The 8,568-nt window shown below is 52.3% G+C and overlaps 1 pseudogene; it reads left to right on the top strand.

The window, feature by feature from the left end:
• The first annotated feature begins 7,339 nt into the window (after window positions 1-7,339).
• Window positions 7,340-7,823, top strand: LOC116533922 (annotated as a pseudogene).
• Window positions 7,824-8,568: the final 745 nt, after the last annotated feature.

Genomic DNA, 8,568 nt, shown 5'->3' with positions numbered 1-8,568 from the left:
GTAAGGGGTGTAGACGGTGAGCTGAGACATGCCTGTGAGCACGTCCAGCACAGGTCTCTTGGTTGAAGTACAAAGACACAGAATATACTACGCGCCTACAAGCATGTCTAACAGCTGCATAGGATAGGGCTTAACAAAGAGCTATCAGCACACTTATGGTTTATTCTTTAATAAGAAAGGGAACTTTGAAGAGAAACTGTCACTTCTCACACGGTCTCACTCTGACTCAGGCCAGAATGCAGCGGTGTGATCACGGCTCTCTGCCACCTCAAACCGCAGGCTCAAGTGACCCTCCCACCTCACCCTCCCAAGTAGCTGGGACCACAGGTGCACAACACAACAGGCTAAGTTTTGTATTTTTTGTAGAGATGGGGTTTTGCCATGTTGCCCAGCCCTGGTCTTGAACTACTAGGGTCAAGTTTTCCTCCTGCCTTGGCCTCCCAAAGTGTTGAGATTACAGGTGTGAGCCACTGTGCCCAGCCAGAGCCCACTTTTATGGGGATCATAGAAAAGGGGGCTGAGTGTTGGGAATTAAAAGGGAAGCATGACGGATGACCTCCATCCATTCATTCTTACACTCAGAAATTTTCACTGGACAGCTGGGTGCGGTGGCTCATGCCTGCAATCCCAGCGCTCTGGGAGGTTGAGGTAGGCGGATCACTTGAGGCCAGGAGTTCAAAACCAGCCTGGCCAACATGGCGAAACCTTGTCTCTATTAAAAATACAAAGATTAGCTGGGCACAGTGGCTCACACCTCTAATTCCAGCTGTTCAAGTGGCTGAGGCAGGAGAATCACTTACCTGGGAAGCAGAGGTTGCAGTGAGCCGGGATCGTGCTACTGCACTCCAGCCTGGGCAACGGAGCGAGACTCTGCCTCAAAAGAAAAAAAAGAAAAAAGGCTGGGCTCTGGGGGGTAATCCTAGCACTTAGGGAGGCCAAGGTGTGTGGATCACCTGAAGTCAGGAGTTTGAGACCAGCCTGGCCAACAGTGAAACTCCCTCTCTACTAAAAAATAAAAAAAAATAATCCCAGCTACGCTACTCAGGGGAAGCCCAGAGGACCTCAGCAAGGCTGTTCCCATAGTCCTGGGAGACGGGGAGACCCAGGCACGGGCATGGCCCTGGTGGAATACAGATGTGGCCAATCCCACAAGCAGCTGGGACAAGTCCAAAGCTGTCCCCAAGTCCAAGTCCAGGGGTAGGAGGTGCGGAGAGGCGGGATTGCACCACTGCACTCCAGCCTGGGTGACAGAGTACGACTCTATCAAAAAACAACCAAAAAAAATTTCACTGGCCACCTGCTGTGTGCCCGCTGGGGATGTCGTGGGGGGTGGGATGGGCCACGCCTGCTCTCTCGTGTCTGGGGTGACAGAGTCAGCAGCTGAACATGCATTACGGTGCTTTCAGTGGTGACCCCAACGTGATGAAATCAAGATGAGCCAGGGGATAAGGGCGGCGAGGGGAGGTTTGAGGGCCCAAAGGTGGGCTTTCGAATGAGTGGTCCCTGAGTGAAGGCCCACAGCGTGACAGGGCAGCCACAGGTGGGTTCAGAGGGAGAGAGTGTGTGCCAGCAGGAGGCACAGCGGGTGCCAGCCTCTGCAGCAGGAAGGAGCAGCAGCCAGGCAGTGTGGCTGGAGCCTCGTGGAAGACGGAGAGGCAGCAGAGCTGGGCTGGAAGGTTCTGGGAAGAGGTTTTCCAGGATATCAGCCTGACTGTGCTATCTGTTAGGATGACATTCTGGCTCCTTGCCCTGGCCTTGAGGTGCTGACCTTGAGGTCCTGGCTTCCGGGTTGCAGGTGGATATGAGACAAATGGTTGCCTTCTTTTGGGTTTCTGATTAGCCACTCCAAATGAGGCCATCAGAGATGCATTTGTCCCGGGGAGCAGAGGGGTGGCTTTGGATAGAACGGAAGGCAGGTTTACCCTGAGCAGTTCCCAGCTTGACTCGTCTCTTTAACTTAGTGAGGCTTCCCAAAACCTTCTCTGGAAAGTGCAGGTCACAGGTGCTCCTGGGACGCGGGTTTATCTTGGGCGCGTCCTCACACTTCGGCTCAGGGAGCCTCCCCTGACTGAGACACCTGCCCCCATCACTTTTTGGCTAAACGAGGCCTCAGCTTCAGCACACGGGGTGGGAGGGGTCCACACAGGTATATTATCCCCGTAGTCAGGGAGTCCTGCTCTTACCCTACCCATGGAAGGGAAGATTAGCCTGCAAAAAATACACATTCCGGGAAGGAAAGGCATGAGGGGCAGGCCAAAAGGAAGGTGGGGAACACAAGAGGACAGAATGCACTCCAGGAGGGGTGGTGTGTCTGCTGCCTGAATGCCCAGCAAGTCCTGGCCACCTGGGGGCTAACGCAGAGTTCTGGCGGGGGTGCCAGGGCAGCTGTGAGGTCCTCAAGGAAACAGGTCGAGGTGAGTAGGGGCTTTCTACAAGGGAGGTCTGGGACGGCTTTGCTTAGAAGGTGACGTTGAACAGAAAACAGAGGAATTGAGAGACAGCATGGGGCTGTCAGGAGACCCTGGGGTGGCCGTGTGGGGGGGCTAGGATGAGGAACAGCAAGCGGCCGGGTGGGCCAGGAAGGGGACGCCCCAGGAAGCGAAGTCGCTGTGGAGCCGGAAGGGTTTGCAAGCAAACCTCTCGAACACCGAAAGGGAAAGGAAGCGGTGATTTAATTGGCCAGGAGCTGTGGCGACATAGATGCCTAACAGCTGAGCTCCCAACAAAGAAAATCCTTGCCTTTTTAAAGGGCCACAACTCTAGGAATTACGTGTGAAAGGGTCTTGATCTGTGAAGTTGGCATGGGCTACATAACTTAGGCAGGGGTTTGATTGTGTTTAAGTAAAAACAATGCCTTCCAGAAAGATTTCTCTGCACCATGCCTGCGATCTAGAGATGGGATTGTGGTTAGCAGTAGGGGTCTTATCCTTAACCTGGCTGGCAGCAACTGGCCCCTCCTCTGGCTGACTTCTAACTTCTCCTTTTGAAATGCAGGGAATCCTTTCCCCATTGCTTGTTTTTGTCAGGTTTGTCAAAGATCGGATAGTTGTAGATATGTTGTGTTGCCTCCGAGGGCTCTGTTCTGTTCCATTGGTCTATATCTCTGTTTTGGTACCAGTACCATGCTGTTTTGATTACTGTAGCCCTGTAGTATAGTTTGAAGTCTGGTAGTGTGACGCCTCCCACTTTGTTCTTTTTGCTCAGAATTGACTTGGCTATGCAGGCTCTCTTTTGGTTCCATATGAAGTTTAAGGTGTTTTTTTCCAGTTCTGTGAAGAAGGTCATTGGTAGCTTGATGGGGATAGCATTGAATCTGTAAATTACTTTGGGCAGTATGGCCATTTTCACGATATTGATTCTTCCTAACCATGAACATGGAATGTTTCTCCATCTGTTTGTGTCCTCTCTGATTTCGTTGAGCAGTGGCTTGTAGTTCTCCTTGAAGAGGTCCTTTACATTCCTTGTTAGTTGTATTCCTAGGTATTTTATTCTCTTTGTGGCAATTGTGAATGGCAGTTCATTCTTGATTTGGCTCTCTTTAAGTCTGTTATTGGTGTATAGGAATGCATGTGGTTTCTGCACATTGATTTTGTATCCTGAGACTTTGCTGAAATTGCTTATCAGTTTCAGGAGGTTTGGGGCTGAGACGATGGGGTCTTCTAAATATACAATCATGTCATCTGCAAATAGAGACGATTTGACCACCTCCTTTCCTATTTGAATACCGTTTATTTCTTTTTCTTGCCTGATTGCTCTGGCTAGAACTTCCAGTACTATATTGAATAGGAGTGGTGAGAGAGGGCATCCTTGTCTAGTGCCAGATTTCAAAGGGAATGCTTCCAGTTGTTGCCCATTCAGTATGATATTGGCTGTTGGTTTGTCATAAATAGCGTTTATTATTTTGAGGTATGTTCCATCAATACCTAGTTTATTAAGGGTTTTTAGCATAAAGGGCTGCTGAATTTTGTAATTTAGAAGGCTGAAGGGGATTAAGGGTCTCCTTCCTCAAGGGATTTTAGTTCTTCCTCCAGAGACCCGAAGCCTTAAGGGGCTTTAACGGAGCCAGGGAAGCCCAGAGGACCTCAGCAAGGCTGTTGCCACAGTCCTGAGAGACACAGGAGACGCAGGTACAGGCACAGCCCTGGTGAAGTCCTGATGTGGCCACTCCCGAAAGCAGCTAGGACAAGTCCTAAGGGTGCAGCAATCACAGGAAGCTGCTGGCTCGTGGTTCACTCTCTGGACATTCGCCAAATCTCCAACAGTCCTTTGGGAAGCAGTTACTGCTCTTTGCTGCCAACATAGGGTTGCGGGACCAATTCCAGCCTGCATCCTGCAGACCCTGGTGCCCCCCCTGCCCACTGCCTGGGACACACGCAGCTGCAACCCCATATAATTAGGACCTGAAGCGCAAGCCAACTGCTCTGGGGAAAATAACGATGGGGACAGTCACTCAGAGCAGCGTCATTGCCAGGCAGCCTGACCAAGGCGGTGCTGACCAGGACCTGGGAGTGGGGAGTCCCCCCACCCCCACCCTGACGGCACACCGCCACCCACCTGGGCACCGAGAGTCCAACCCGGAGAATCATCCTGAATGCTCCCTCCCCAGTGCTCCCAAGCAGCACCAGGCCCTTCCTGTGTTACACGCCTGGCCCCTTAGGTCACGTCCCGCATGCCTCCCAGGAATCTCTCTAGACATGTGTCCCCTTCCGCCCTCCGCCATGGGATGACCGTTCCCCAGACGCCAGCGCCATGCCGTATTCCGCCAGCAGCAGAAGCTGGACGAAGACAAGATGCTGCTTTGAAGCAATTAGCTTCCCTATTACTGCCTTCCCTTTTATTTATTTGGACGAATGACATGTTCCCAAGCCTGACGCCACCTTCCCTGCTAGCTAGCATGGGACAAACGTTTACTTTTTTATTCCTACTTCTCATGGCAAGGGGAAGAATCCTGATATTCTGCGAAGGCGCATTCCAGAGATTTCTACAGTAGGGAAATTGCATGCCTTAAGTTTTGTCCGTAAATTGGGTTAAGCTTTCGAGCTACAGCCCCTCATTCCTAACAAGCACGTGAGTCTGTGAGAACTGTGGGTTGTGGGCCTGGGTCTTCCATTTTCATGGTGCGAGTTGGATTTTGAGCTGGGCTGGCAGAGACTGGGAGCTACTTCCTCTTTGCCCGGCCCCCCTTCTTTCTTTCTGACAGAATCCTGGGTTTATGCTGCCCCACTGACAGCCTGGAAAGCAGAAACCCATCCAGGAATTTCAAGCCGGTGGGATTTAGTCCAGCGCTGTGGTCAGAGCGTTCGGAAGGGCCGCAGGAGAGAGAGGAAACGCAAGGAATGCTCCGACATCAGAGGCTGCTGAGCCAGCGGGGCTGACCCTGAGTCTGGGCCTGCTGCTGGTGGAGATGCTGTCAGCATCTGCGGCCACTGAAAAGCTGCTATCTTGGACAGCTGCAGCCACTACCAAGGACATGGCTGCTGGCACTGCAGGTGTCTAGAGACTTCGTGAAGAACTGGATACAGCAGGAGAGTTCAGCTGCCTCCTCCGTCCCCATCCCCGTCTCCTGCTGCAGGATGCTACCTGGAGACCAGCTGGCCTGGGAGGCTGAGAAGCGCACAGGTACTGATCATTCACGGCAGGAATGAGGCGGGGAGCAGGGCAGCAAGTGCCAGCCCAGCATGGGCTGGCCTGAGAGACTGCGTCCTCATCTTCCCTTGTGACCCAATGGTCAAAGAGATGTAGTGGGACTCACTGAACGTGGTTACTGGAAATCTTCAAAGGAGTGCAGGCTATTTGTTTGTTTGCTTGCTTGTATTTTTGAGACTGAGTCTTGCTCTGTCGCCCAGGCTGGAGTGCAGTAGCATGACCTTGGCTCACTGTAACCTCTGCCTCCTGGGTTCAAACTATTCCCCTGCCTCCGCCTCCCAAGTAGCTGGGATTACAGACATGTATAGCCATGCTCAGCTAAATTTTGTATTTTTAGTAGAGACGGGGTTTTGCCACGTTGGGCAGGCTGGTCTCAAACTCCTGGCCTCAGTTGATCCTCCTGCCTCGGCCTCCCAAAGTGCTGGGATTACAGGCATGAGCCACTGTGCCCCATTGGCCATGGACCGGCTGTTTGTATAATCCTTTCCCTCTGCCTTCCCTTTCCTTCTGCCTTCTGCCTGGAACTTGGAATGTAATGTCTGGAGCTCCAGCAGCCATATTGTGGCAGGAGGTGACCTTGAAGATACAAGCTACTCTTTAAGGACAGTGGAACAGAAGGATGCAGCCTGAGTCTCTGATGACCATGGGGCTGCCTTCTGGCCCCAGATTTCTTCCCTCTGGACTCCCGCGTGCAAGAGAGAAAACCTCTATCTTATCTGGGTTTCCTCTTCATACAGAGCAGAGCCAAATCCTGATGGGTGTGTCGATTTCAGCTGCCACCTTACAGGACTGAGATGCAAGTGTCCCATGCATAAGGCGGGGGTAAGAAATGTCTTATTTGGTCTGTTTGTTGGAAGGACTGCACATGGGTGGCCAAGCATGGCCTGGGACCTGACTGAAGAATGCCAGTTGACCTGGGAATGGAATGGAGGGCGAAGCCTGGGAAGCTGTTATCTCCTGATAGGGGATGAAGAATGAGACTTTTGGTGTGGCCTCTGGGCTCACATTAATTACTGAGAATTAATGTTGGGGTGTCCAGGGAAGCAGCTCCGGCCTGGGATGGAGCATGGCAGTGCTAAGACGGTCCCTGGTCCGCAGGGTTCAGTGTGATGGCCCTGTGACTGGGTGATTGCAGCGGAGCAGCAGGGACAGTGGAGGGTGTGGGTTTGCTCCTGCCCGCACCCCGGCTGGCTGGACTGCAGGGCCTGTCTCCTGGGGGTGTGGCTCTGATCGGCTGCCCTTTCCAAACGCGTCCCAGCCGCCTCTCCCCGTCCTCACCGCCCATGACTTAAGTCCCTCTCCTGCCCGCAGCTCTCCTGGAGCTCTCTCCCTGCCAAGGGCATCCCCATCCTCCAGCTGTCCAGCTCGAACCTCGAGGCATCTGCGGCTCCTCTTGCTCCTCCGTCCAGCTGCAGGTCCTGGCCCTGTTCTTGGACATCAGCCTTGCTTAGATACCTCCAGGAATGGGGAACTTGCTCACTGGTAAAGTTAATGTATTCCTTTATTCTGATAGCCTTGAATTTCTTCCTCTTAACCTCAGGTCTTTGCACATGCTGTTCCCTCAGCTGGAACGCTCTCCCGCCTCCACCCTGGTGTCACTCTCCCTGCCTCTGACTCTCCACCGGGCCTCACCTCTGGGGAACCATTGCAGACTGTGGGAAGTAAAAGTTCCTCTTCAAAGTTTCCTTTCTTGTTAAAGAATAAATGTGCTGCTTCCTTTCCACCTCGGACCCGGCAAAATGGCTCCTGCAAAGAAGGGTGGCGGGAAGAAAAAGGGCCGTTCTGCCATCAGCGAGGTGGTGACCCGGGAATACACCATCGACATTCACAAGCGCATCCATGGAGTGGGCTTCAAGAAGCGTGCCCCTCGGGCACTCAGAGAGATTTGGAAATTTGCTATGAAGGAGATGGGAACTCCAGATGTGTGCATTGATACCAGGCTCAACAAAGCTGTCTGGGCCAAAGGAATAAGGAATGTCCCACACCGAATCCGTGTGCGGTTGTCCAGAAAACGTATGAGGACGGAGATTCACCAAATAAGCTCTATACGTTGGTTACCTATGTGCCTGTTACCACTTTCAAAAATCTACAGACAGACAGTCAACGTGGATGAGAACTAATCGCTGATCGTCAAATATATCAAGTAAACTTTAAAAAATTGCAAAAAAAAAAAAAAAGACTAAATGTGCTAATACTTCTTTGTGAAGCCCGATCCTATGTAGCTGTGAGACATGCCATGCTCACAGGCACGTAGTACATTCTGTGTCCTTATACTTAACCAAGATACCTGTGCTGGACGTGCTCACAGGCAGGTCCCAGCTCTCCATTGCTTTTACCTGTTTAGAAAGGTTTAAGTTGTTGGCCAATCGGGTTTTAGTTTAGATTGTGAGGTCTGGCTCCAGCCATTGGAGATCAGACACAGCAGTAAGGACAACCCCGAATGCATAAGGAATAAATGTGTGTGTTTTCCTTTGTTCAATGCACTCTTGTGGCACAATGGCTAGCACGTACCCTTCCTGCAGTCCAGGAGGTAAAAATTGCGTTGCTAAAAGACTCTTTTACTCGGTGCTGATTTTTCTTGCAGCACCAAGCATCTGTTTCCAACACAGGCCCTTCCTCAATCTGGGCATGTGCTCCTCTGGGTCCTGACAGTCTCAGGCCTGTGGGCAGTAAGATCTGTCTGGGCATGGTGCCTTTAAATGACCCAACAAGGGGTCTTCTCATGCTCCTGCCTGGTGCCAGGTATGCGGGGACCCCGGGTGATAAATGGAACCTTGGCAGCAGCTTCTAGGCGCTGGATGAGGGGCTCGTCTGGCCTCTGGTGCCTCACACATGCCAGCGTCTCTGCTGTGGGTAACCCGAAGCTGGGACTGCGCTGCATCTGCTTCAAGGTCCCCGGGCCCAGCAGGTGTCAGCCCAGAC

Source organism: Sapajus apella, unplaced genomic scaffold, assembly GCF_009761245.1.
Source record: "Sapajus apella isolate SASKATOON/1434 unplaced genomic scaffold, GSC_monkey_1.0 scaffold85, whole genome shotgun sequence".
In the NCBI taxonomy this organism is placed as follows: Eukaryota; Metazoa; Chordata; class Mammalia; order Primates; family Cebidae; genus Sapajus; species Sapajus apella.
The sequence above is the reverse complement of the archived record's forward strand: the minus strand, read 5'-3'. Positions and strand labels throughout refer to the sequence as shown.